The 12,500-nt window shown below is 37.1% G+C and overlaps 1 protein-coding gene across 1 annotated transcript in view; it reads right to left on the bottom strand.

The window, feature by feature from the left end:
- LOC128692908 (O-acyltransferase like protein) overlaps nucleotides 1–12,500 on the bottom strand; it is a 235,800-nt gene that overhangs the window by 191,481 nt on the left and 31,819 nt on the right. The window lies entirely within an intron of this gene.

Genomic DNA, 12,500 nt, shown 5'->3' with positions numbered 1-12,500 from the left:
CTAAAGGTTTGATACACAAACGCGGATGGAATAACGAATAAACATGAGGAGTGGAACGAAAGAATCAGTGAAAAATCCCCAGACATCATAGCAGTCACAGAAACAAAACTCGCTGAGACAATAACAGACACAATCTTCCCAACAGGATATCAGATCCTGAAGAAAGATAGAAGGAGTAGAGGGGGAGGAGGGGTTGCACTGCACATAAAACACCGATGGGGATTTGAGGAAATGGAAGGCATGGACATGATTGGAGAAAGAGACTACATTGTAGGTACAATTCAGTCCGGAGAACATAAAGTAGTCATTGGAGTGATGTATAACCCACCACAGAACTGCAGGAGGCCAAGAGAGGAGTACGAAGAAAACAACAGGGTGATGGTGGACACACTGGCTGAGGTGGCAAGAAGAGCTCACTCGAGCAGAGCAAAGTTACTGGTAATGGGCGATTTCAACCACAGGGAGATCGACTGGGAAAACCCTTTAGCCACATGGGGGTCCCGAAACATGGAGAGCCAAGATGATGGATGTGGTACTTGAAAACCTCATGCATCAACATGTCAGGGACACAACCAGAGAGAGAAAGGAGGATGAGCCAGCAAGACTGGATCTTGTGTTCACCCTGAGCAGTTCAGACATTGAGGACATCACTTATGAGAGGCCCCTTGGAGCTAGCGATCATGTGGTTCTGAGTTTTGACTATATAGTAGAGTTACAAGTGGAGAAGGTAACAGGAACTGAAGGGGACAGGCCAAACTATAAAAGGGGGGACTACACAGGTATGAGAAACTTCCTGCAGGAGGTTCAGTGGGACAGAGAAATGGTAGGAAAATCAGTAAACGAGATGATGGAATATGTGGCAACAAAGTGCAAGGAGGCAGAGGAAAGTTTTGTTCCCAAGGGAAACAGAAATAATAGGAAGACCAAAACGAGTCCTTGGTTTACCCGAAGGTGTAGGGAGGCAAAAACTAAGTGCAACAGAGAATGGAAAAGGTACAGGAGGCATAGGACCCAGGAAAACAAGGAGATTAGTAGAAGAGCCAGAAACGAGTATGCACAGATAAGGAGGGAGGCCCAGCGACAGTATGAAAACGACATAGCATCGAAAGTCAAATCTGACCCGAAACTGCTGTATAGCCACATTAGGAGGAAGACAACAGTCAAGGACCAGGTGATAAGGCTGAGGAAAGAAGGTGGAGAACTCACAAGAAACGATCAAGAGGTATGTGAGGAGCTCAACACGAGATTTAAGGAAGTATTTACAGTAGAGACAGGAAGGACTCTGGGGGGACAGACCAGATGAGGACACCAGCAAGGAATACACCAACAAGTGTTGGACGACATACATACAGATGAGGAGGAGGTGAAGAAACTGCTAAGGGACATCGATACCTGAAAGGCAATGGGACCGGACAACATCTCCCCGTGGGTCCTTAGAGAGGGAGCAGATATGTTGTGCGTGCCACTTACCACAATCTTCAACACATCCCTGGAAACTGGGCAACTACCTGAGGTATGGAAGACGGCAAATGTAGTTCCCATTTTTAAAAAAGGAGACAGAAAAGAGGCACTAAACTATAGACCTGTGTCATTGACGTGTATAGTATGCAAAATTATGGAGAAGATTATCAGGAGGAGAGTGGTGGAGCACCTGGAACGGAACAGGAGTATAAATGCCAACCAGCACGGATTCACGGAAGGCAAATCCTGTGTCACAAACCTTCTGGAGTTTTATGATAAAATAACAGAAGTAAGACAAGAGAGGGGTGGGTTGATTGCATCTTCTTGGACTGCAAGAAGGCCTTTGACACAGTTCCTCACAAGAGATTAGTGCAGAAGCTAGAGCATCAGGCGCATATAACAGGAAGGGCACTGCAATGGATCAGAGAATACCTGACAGGGAGGCAACAACGAGTCATGGTACGTAATGATGTATCACAGTGGGCACCTGTGACGAGCGGGGTCCCACAGGGGTCGGTCCTAGGACCAGTGCTATTTTTGGTATATGTGAACGACATGACGGAAGGGTTAGACTCAGAAGTGTCCCTGTTTGCAGATGATGTGAAGTTAATGAGGAGAATTAAATCTGATGACGACCAGGCAGGACTTCAAAGAGACCTGGACAGACTGGACACCTGGTCCAGCAAATGGCTTCTCGAATTTAATCCTGCCAAATGCAAAGTCATGAAGATAGGGGAAGGGCACAGAAGACCACAGACAGAGTATAGGCTAGGTGGCCAAAGACTGCAAACCTCACTCAAGGAGAAAGATCTTGGGGTGAGTATAACACCGAGCATGTCTCCGGAAGCACACATCAATCAGATAACTGCTGCAGCATATGGGCGCCTGGCAAACCTGAGAACAGCATTCCGATACCTTAGTAAGGAATCATTCAAGACACTGTACACCGTGTATGTCAGGCCCATACTGGAGTATGCAGCACCTGTTTGGAACCCGCACTTGATAAAGCACGTCAAGAAACTAGAGAAAGTACAAAGGTTTGCGACAAGGTTAGTTCCAGAGCTAAAGGGAATGTCCTATGAAGAAAGATTAAGGGAAATCGGCCTGACGACACTGGAGGACAGGAGGGTCAGGGGAGACATGATAACGACATATAAAATACTGCATGGAATAGACAAGGTGGACAAAGACAGGATGTTCCAGGGAGGGGACACAGAAACAAGAGGCCACAATTGGAAGTTGAAGACACAAATGAGTCAGAGAGATAGTAGGAAGTATTTCTTCAGTCATAGAGTTGTAAGGCAGTGGAATAGCCTAGAAAATGACGTAGTGGAGGCAGGAACCATACACAGTTTTAAGACGAGGTTTGATAAAGCTCATGGAGCGGGGAGAGAGAGGGCCTAGTAGCAACCGGTGAAGAGGATGGGCCAGGAGCTGGGATTCGACCCCTGCAACCACAAATAGGTGAGTACAAATAGGTACTTGGAACACTACCAAAAACACTCTCATACATCATTCGAACACCGCCAAATCACCACTGAATACTCCCAGAACACCTTCAAAAATACTCTTGCACATCATTTGAACACCATCAAAAACATCATCAAACTCCTTTGAATACTCCCAAATACACCACTGAATACTACTAAAACACCACTGAATACAGTCAAAACACCACCAAAATCACCATAAACTAAGATCATCATTTACCTATGAATACTCCAAAAACATCATTTGAACACATTTAAAAACATCATCAAACTCCTTTGAGTACCCCCATAACACCACTGAATACTACCAAAACACCACCACTGAATACTACAAAACACCACTGAATACTACCAAAACACCACTGAATACTACCAAAACACCACTGAATACTACCAAAACACCACCACTGAATACTACCAAAACACCACTGAATACTACCAAAACACCACTGAATACTACCAAAACACCACTGAATACTGCCCAAACACTACTAAAAATCACCAGAAACTAAGATCAACACTACCAGCTAATACCCATTTTATATAAATCTCCACAAATTTTTTGTTAAATGTAATGCACATTCTTCCCTACACTCACTAAATTTCTAATAAAATCCATCTCCTCAAATCCACATAGTTTAATATTATACTCATAACCCCCAATTTTTCTCATTTGAACTATTTCATCAGAAAAAGTCACCCGCATTTTCATTTTGACTCAGTAATATTCACAACATGTCACAAATTTTTAGAAAACACTCATTTTTATAAGTATATCACGAATACATCCAACTAAGATATGATATAAATCACATTTTAGCTACAGTGACCCTGTGGCCTGGTGGCTAAAGGGGGGCATGGGGCAATTTTCCGCGCGCGCTCACCGAAAAATCGAAAAAATATGGAAATTGAGTTGTATATACTGAAAAATAGCTCAACTCTTTGGCAACACAATGGTACCAGAATGAATGTTCTACGACGTTTCTACAAGAAATTATAGTCATTTATATCAGGTATGGTGACGGCGATGTTGGTACCGAGTCTGCTCACGGCCTATATATTTTTTGGAGTTATTTTCTTGTTTTTTATCGCCTTTTCTTGCATTATTCTTTCTAATATAATAAGTGACTATTTGGCATCATAAAACAGTAGGCGGGACTTATCCGCAGACTTAGTGACAACTGGGAACCAGACGGAACGCTCGGCAGTGTTCCTGCTCCCGAGGTACCAGCAGGAATCGCCCATTATTACGCTTATATCAGCTTATATATCAACTCTACGGCTTATTTGTCTATCAGAATTGATCTAATATGATATAATAAACACTCTAAATAACATACAAACATGTTATATACTCTAGGCTGAATAAAATAGGCCATAATATGACGAAAGATTATCGGGAATATTTCGATAAATATCGAGTTACTCCACTCCATGTCCCATTCTTTAGTCTCTGAGTAAGAGAAAACGGTGTTTTGAAGAGGATAACTGCACTAGAACATCAGTTTACTAAGAAATACACCCAAACAAACGCGATTTTCGCGAAAATTTTTTTTTTTTTTTGAGACGGGGGCCGGCCGGCATTCCCGGCCGATATCTCGGAAGTAACTTATTCACCTAGGGCACCAAATGCTTCCTTTATTACTTAATTAAATGGAATAATATTCACAGACATTGTAGAATAATGATTTCTCTTATTTTGACCTTTGAGTTTTTGAAAATATTCCAAATACTTTGGGAGTTATGTGGGAGTAAAGGGCAGATTTTTTTTGCAATATTCCAGAACTAACAAACTTTATTTTTTTGTGAAATAACGGTAAGGTATTTTAGAGGAAATCTATCGGTCAAAATAAGTATTAGCATTGTACTCTCGGCACCAAGTGTCCAAACCACCTTACGTAGTCCCATATAAGAATGAAGTATTGCCCCTAGGGCATTTTCAGTAAATCAGTCTTTTCTCAGTTGTTGTTTGAGGTATATTTTTGATAAATATTTTCAAGAAAGAGTGAGAACACTTTGTCTTGTGCACCAAAACTGGAGAAAATCGGACGGTAAATAAACGAGTAATGAATTTTGCCCGATGGCCCCCTAAAGCTCCCGCTTCACACACGGAGGGCCCGGGTTCGATTCCCGGCGGGGTGGAAACATTTCGACACGTTTCCTTACACCTGTTGTCCTGTTCACCTAGCAGCAAATAGGTACCTGGGTGTTAGTCGACTGGTGTGGGTCGCATCCTGGGGGACAAGATTAAGGACCCCAATGGAAATAAGTTAGACAGTCCTCGATGACGCACTGACTTTCTTGGGTTATCCTGGGTGGCTAACCCTCCGGGCTTAAAAATCCGAACGAAATCTTATCTTATCATTCCCTCGATTTCGGTAATATGAACAAAATGTTTGGGATAACATTAGAACATTTCCAAAACACTTCCAAATTACATTGGAACACATTAAAAAATATATTGGAACACTTCCAAAATACATTAGAGTACTCCAGAATTACATTGAACGACTTTATTTTGGATATTTCCAAATTAGTTTTGGAGACTTTATCTTAAAATCGAACATTGTTTTCTTGTTGGTAAGCACACTCAATGGTAGAAATATTTACTCGATTTCCGGATAGAAACACAATCCTCGCTCTGAGAGACTCCTTGAGCTTATATGGCTTACCCCAAAGTATTGCGTCACGATTTTTGTACAACCCCCTCCGGCGATAATCTCCTTACTGAACACTTGTGTCAACACAGGTCAGACAGATGGATGCCATGAAATGTTCACACCCAAGGTGGAAAATCACATAGTCATTACGTATCTCCTTACAACACACCCGTGTCAACACAGGTCAGACAGAGAGAGACGCCATGAAATGGTGTTCACACCCAAGCTAGATTTATGATAATCATCTCCTTCCAGGCCAACTGTGTCCTCTTGTGCTAAAATTTGGTGAGGTCACAGGGCTGACAGACACCATGGAAGCACAACAGATATCTTCCCATTAATAACTTAAAAGCATATTCATACTGTGTCCTCTTATTAACTTAAATATCTTCCCATTATTAACTTAAAAGCATAATCATACTTTTCTTCTTCTTGTTAACTTAAACGAAGTAATCATGAATAAGAGATATAACATTTGTATTCTACCTCAATACTTTTTCAAAGTAAGGTTTCATTGATTTAAAATTCGTCATGTCTTAAAGTTTTTTATTAAACATTTCTCTTTTTAATGAATAAATCATCATATATTATTAATCTTGGTGTAACAACATGCTCTAAACATCATAAATCCTCCTCTTTAGGTCTTTTTCTTGTTCATCCAAGCCCCGTCACATCGGTACCTGTAAATGTTAATATTTTTTTTTATTTCATTAGCATATAATGGGGATAATTTTGGATCATCACCTGTAAAAGATATTTTTTTTCACTATCCCAAACATATGTCTCTCAAGTATTATATCAGTATTCCTCTCATTAACTTAAATATCTTCCCATTATTAACTTAAAAGCATAATCATACTTTTCTTCTTGTTAACTTAAATGAAGTAAACATTCTCTATGGTAGAAATGATTGTTAGTGTTCAGGTAGAGAGAGAAGACGGAAATGGTAAGTAACATTTCACGAAGAGGTAAATATGAGTTATATATTAGTTCAAATATATCTCTCTCTTCAAGTTAAAATTACTTCCTTATAATAATAATAATTTAAATGAATTAAACCACTGATACAAGGTAAATAATTTTGCTTACCTTATGAGGGATATCAAGCACTTCCTTCAATTCTAGAAGACAATAACTTCGAATCATCTTCTAATTTTTGACCTTGGTTAATGTTTTTCATTTCTTCTCTGACAACCATTGTTGTACGAATACCTTCTTCCTTAAATTTCATTATCATATCTTCGAGTATGGGATTATGATGTGTATTCCAGATATAATCATTTGAAGTTTCATACCTCCCAATACCTTTCAGAAAGATAACCTCTCTTATATTTTTATTGTCTTTCACACTTTTTATGACTCTCTCAATGGCTTCCTTGAAATATCTTATTCTGTCTGTGATAGTATCTCTCTTTAAACCATACACCAAATGAGAATCTCTTGATTTTTCAATTAAATTTTGAGAAATGGTATTTTCCTCCAATGGTCCAGCAGTACCAAATTGACTTATTATGGCTGCTAAATAAGGAAGATTCAATTTTCTTTGATCCGGTGAAGGTTCAAACTCGATAACAGTTCCAGGAGTATCACGATCTTCAACTCTGCATCTTCTCTGATTAAATAATGGTTCTCTACTCCGATACACATCAGCATAAGGATATTTCTTACCCAAATAATAATAATACTTGACGTGCTGTTGGAGTGTGAGCAAAGTAACATTTATGAAGGGGTTCAGGGAAACCGGCAGGCCGGACTTGAGTCCTGGAGATGGGAAGTACAGTGCCTGCACTCTGATGGAGGGGTGTTAATGTTGCAGTTTAAAAACTGTAGTGTAAAGCACCCTTCTGGCAAGACAGTGATGGAGTGAATGATGGTGAAAGTTTTTCTTTTTCGGGCCACCCTGCCTTGGTGGGAATCGGCCAGTGTGATAATAAAAAAATAAAAAAAATAACTTGCACCATATCCTTTTATAGCAACACAATTCGCATGAAAAATAATGAAGGCATTGTCACGACAATATTTTTCATCGTACAATTTTCCTTCTTCAATTTTAAAATATTTTTCCATCCTATTGTCTGTCTCCACTTTCTTGAGATGGTTAATCACTCCCTGGTGGAAGAGGTACTAATGTATGAACAACAAAGATCAGAGATGTTTATACTCATCACCATTCCTGCCAGATGTATGATCTCTATTTATTTGCCTAATAATGTTTAAGAGTAATGGTGAATAAAACAAAAAAAGTATTATAGAGATATTTTATTTGTCATATTTTACAATAATGACAACAATATTTCTACGACATTTTTTTAATTCCTTTGCAAAATCATGAACTTCCCCTTGTTATCTTAAATGAACTAAAAGTGTGCATGCCAATCACCTCCAGCTGAAGCACATCCAATTCCTTCTGGAAACACAACTTTTTCCATTATAATCCCGTTGGGATCTGTTAATGACCACTTAACAAGATCATTCATGCACTCTTTGAATATAATCTCACGACCTTTCTTTGTATCTAAATATTTGCATGTATTGTAGTAGGTCTTATCAACTTTACAGTTCATATAATACTTATGTGGAGGTCCCATTGCATACTGTGCCAACATATTGGCAATCATGGGGTTATTTTTTTCCATTATTTACAAATTTTATGCTCCCAAATTTATCATGAGTGACTTCACTAGCTAGATTTGCTTTATGACATCCAGGTGATCTAAATAAATATGGATTTCTAAGTGGTAAAACCTGACTTAAAGCATCAGCAAGACCTCCCTTTTTCAATTTAACAGCGCAACAATTTGCTTGTTGTTCTAAAAGAATTTTATCACTGCCACTAAAATCTTTCATAATATTACCTTTCATTAACAAAAGATATTTTTCTTCATCTTTTGTTGATTCACTATGGTTATTCTCTGCTTCTTTACCTGTAATTTTGATAAAATATAGTATTATATCCCAAAAATTAACTTTGTTACTCAACAAATGAAAAAAAAAATATTTCTCATTAGAATTTCTAAAAATTACATTGTGGATGAATTTACTCAATAATATCTCATTAAAAACTCATGTTCAAAATCTTCCATTGCTGTCAGCATTTCTTTATGGGTGAGATACTGTTCAGTCACCTTCCTTCGTTTTGGAGGGTTGTGATCAAGGTTTTCTATGGAATTAATCATTTCTTTATCAGAGCAGTGATGTGTAGACACTTTTGCTTCTGTAACAAATTTTTTTCATATGTAACTTCCACTTATTAATTGAACTTTTCCTCTTGTTAACTTAAACACAAGATGATTCTAACACGAATTTTTTTTTAGACTATAACAAAAATCTCACTTGAATTTTTACAGTCCAGGGAACTTATGTAGATCTGAAGTCTCCATCTAAATACTCTCTTAACTCAATACACATGTGTCTTCTTATACTCTTTTCACCACGAGGGTTGTCGAGTTAGTAGTTTTTATAACTATATGTGTAGAGAAATTTGTTCCATGAAAAACACTACATGGCATCACTATGATGATAGGTGAATGAACCGAGTTTAGTCACTCCATGACCTCTTGTTATCCTGTTTTTAACGTGTTGATGGATAGTGATGTCACGCTTTTAGTTCATTTAAGCTAATAAGGGGACACAGTATGATTATGCTTTTAAGTTAATAATGGGAAGATGCTCAATCCTGTTTGGTGGAGCGTGATGTCACAAGCGAGTAGTAAGTGTTGCCAAAAAAAATATTGTCTGAATATTTCTTTTTACTGAAAAATAAGGAAAGTTAACAATGGCTAAACATATTAATTGAAATATATGATGGATAATATATATGCTTTGAAGAAATCTCCTGTAATGCGCATTTGTATTATTAAAAAAAATTATATTCGATGATGACAATGATTGAAATTTTTGGCATAAATATTTGGAGTGAAATGGTAAGGAATCACTTGAGCAGAAGAAGAAATATGGAGGTGGTTGCGACAAAACATACTAGTGCGGTGTTTATAGAAATGTTATATACAATTAAGAGAGTTGAACCCATTCAAAAAAGAGTTGATGCGGAACATGTTCTCTCAAAAGAAGAGATTGTAGCTGAGGTACAAGAAAGGACTCAACGATGGAGTGAAGAAATATTGGAAAATTTATTGTTACAAGGATGTGAATGGAGTAGTCATTTATCTCAAACTTTTATTATACCAAAGCCCAAAAAATTAATTACGAAAATGGATTTTGAAATGGCTGATCCTAGTTTAGGTAAGTTTAATCATAATGAAATTTTCATTTAATACTATTTAGCAACTCTTTAAGTGTATGGGAGAGTTGTGTGTAAGTCACCACCAGACATTGTCAGGGAACCGCATGGAAAGCATCTAATATGGGGAAACTTGGTGATTTCATTGTTATTTATGAAACAGTGAAAGATCTTCCTTGGCTGGAATTTTACAACACTGTCAATCAACTCTTAAGGAAAGATGGTGAATCATTGAGTGAAAAGAATTTTCAACGAGTTAAAAATTGGTTAGAAAATGAACTTGATTTGTATGAATTCATTGATGAAATGGTAACAGAGTGGAGTGACGATCTGGTATATTATATTTTGGAAAACAATATATCTGACAACTTTGTCAGTCAAATATTTAATGGACAGTATAATCTGCGCATTTTGCATAGATGGTACAACACAAAGAAGTGGAAATTAATTTGGAGAGAACTTTTCACAGATATTAAACAATATATTAAAATCATTGAACCTAAAGGGTGAGTAACTTACAAGGTAAGCAAAATTATTTACCTTGTATCAGCGGTTTAATTCATTTAAATTATTATTATTATGAGGAAGTAATTATGACTTGAAGAGAGAGATATATTTGAACTTACATATAACTCATATTTACCTCTTCGTGAAATGTGTTACTTACCATTTCGGTCTTCTCTCTCTACCTGAACACTAACAATCATTTCTACCATAGAGAATGTTTACTTCATTCAAGTTAACAAGAAGAAAAGTATGATTATGCTTTTAAGTTAATAATGGGAAGATATTTAAGTTAATGAGAGGAATACTGATATAATACTTGAGAGACATATGTTTGGGATAGTGAAAAAAAATATGTAACTTTTAGTTGGTTTATATCTTTTACAGGTGATGATCCAAAATTATCCCCATTATATGCTAATGAAATAAAAAAATATATTAACATTTACAGGTACCGATGTGATGGGACTTGGAAGAACAAGAAAAAGACCTAAAGAGGAGGATTTATGATGTTTAGAGTGTGCTGTTACACCAAGATTAATAATGTATGATGATTCATTCATTAAAAAGAGAAATGTTTAAAAATTTTTTTTAAGACATGATGAATTTTAAATCAATGAAACCTTACCATGAAAAAAGTATTGAGGTAGAATACAAATGTTATATCTCTTATTCATGATTACTTCATTTAATTAAGTTAACAAGAAGAAGAAAAGTATAATTATGCTTTTAAGTTAATAATGGGAAGATATCTGTTGTGCTTCCATGCACACTTTTAGTTCATTTAAGTTAATTTCATGGTGTCTATCAGCCCTGTGACCTCACCAAATTTTAGCACAAGAGGACACAGTTGGCCTGGAAAGAGATGATTATCATAAATCTAGCTTGGGTGTGAACACCATTTCATAGCGTCTCTCTGTCTGACCTGTGTTGACACGGGTGTGTTGTAAGGAGATACGTAATGACTATGTGATTTTTCTACCTTGGGTGTGAACACCATTTCATGGTGTCCATCTGTCTTACCTGTGTTGACACAGGTGTGTTGTAAGGAGATACATAATGACTATGTGAATTTCTACCTTGGGTGTGAACATTTCATGGCATCCATCTGTCTGACCTGTGTTGACACAAGTGTTCAGTAAGGAGATTATCGCCAGAGGGGGTTGTACAAAAATCATAACGCAATACTTTGGGGTAAGCCATGTAAGCTCAAGGAGTCTCTCAGAGCGAGGATTGTGTTTCTATCTGGAAATCGAGTAAATATTTCTACCATTGAGTGTGCTTACCAACAAGAAAACAATGTTCGATTTTAAGATAAAGTCTCCAAAACTAATTTGGAAATATCCAAAATAAAGTCGTTCAATGTAATTCTGGAGTACTCTAATGTATTTTGGAAGTGTTCCAATATATTTTCGAATGTGTTCCAACGTAATTTGGAAGTGTTTTGGAAATGTTCTAATGTTATCCCAAACAAATTGTTCATATTACCGAAATCGAGGGAATGTGGCTAAAATGTGATTTATATCATATCTTAGTTGGATGTGTTCATGATATATTTTTAAAAATGAGTGTTTTCTAAAAAATTGTGACATGTTGTGAATATTACTGAGTCAAAATGAAAATGCGGGTGACTTTTTCTAAGGAAATAGTTAAAATGAGAAAAATTGTGGGTTATGAGTATAATATTAAACTATGTGGATTTGAGGAGATGGATTTTATTATAAACTTAGTGAGTGTAGGGAAGAATGTGCATTACATTTAAAAAATATTTGCGGGGATTTCTATAAAATGGGTATTAGCTGGTAGTGTTGATCTTAGTTTCTGGTGATTTTCAGTACTGTTTGGGCAGTATTCATTGGTGTTTTGGTAGTATTCAGTGGTGTTTTGGTAGTATTCAGTGGTGGTGTTTTGGTAGTATTCAGTGGTGTTTTGGTAGTATTCAGTGGTGTTTTGGTAGTATTCAGTGGTGTTTTGGTAGTATTCAGTGGTGGTGTTTTGGTAGTATTCAGTGGTGTTTTGGTAGTATTCAGTGGTGTTTTGTAGTATTCAGTGGTGGTGTTTTGGTAGTATTCATTGGTGTTTTGGTAGTATTCAGTGGTGTTTTGGTAGTATTCAGTGGTGTTTTGTAGTATTCAGTGGTGGTGT

The sequence above is a fragment of the Cherax quadricarinatus genome, chromosome 6, assembly GCF_038502225.1.
Source record: "Cherax quadricarinatus isolate ZL_2023a chromosome 6, ASM3850222v1, whole genome shotgun sequence".
Lineage (NCBI taxonomy): Eukaryota > Metazoa > Arthropoda > Malacostraca > Decapoda > Parastacidae > Cherax > Cherax quadricarinatus.
Note: the sequence above shows the minus strand (reverse complement) of the source record. Positions and strands in the feature narration are given on the sequence as shown.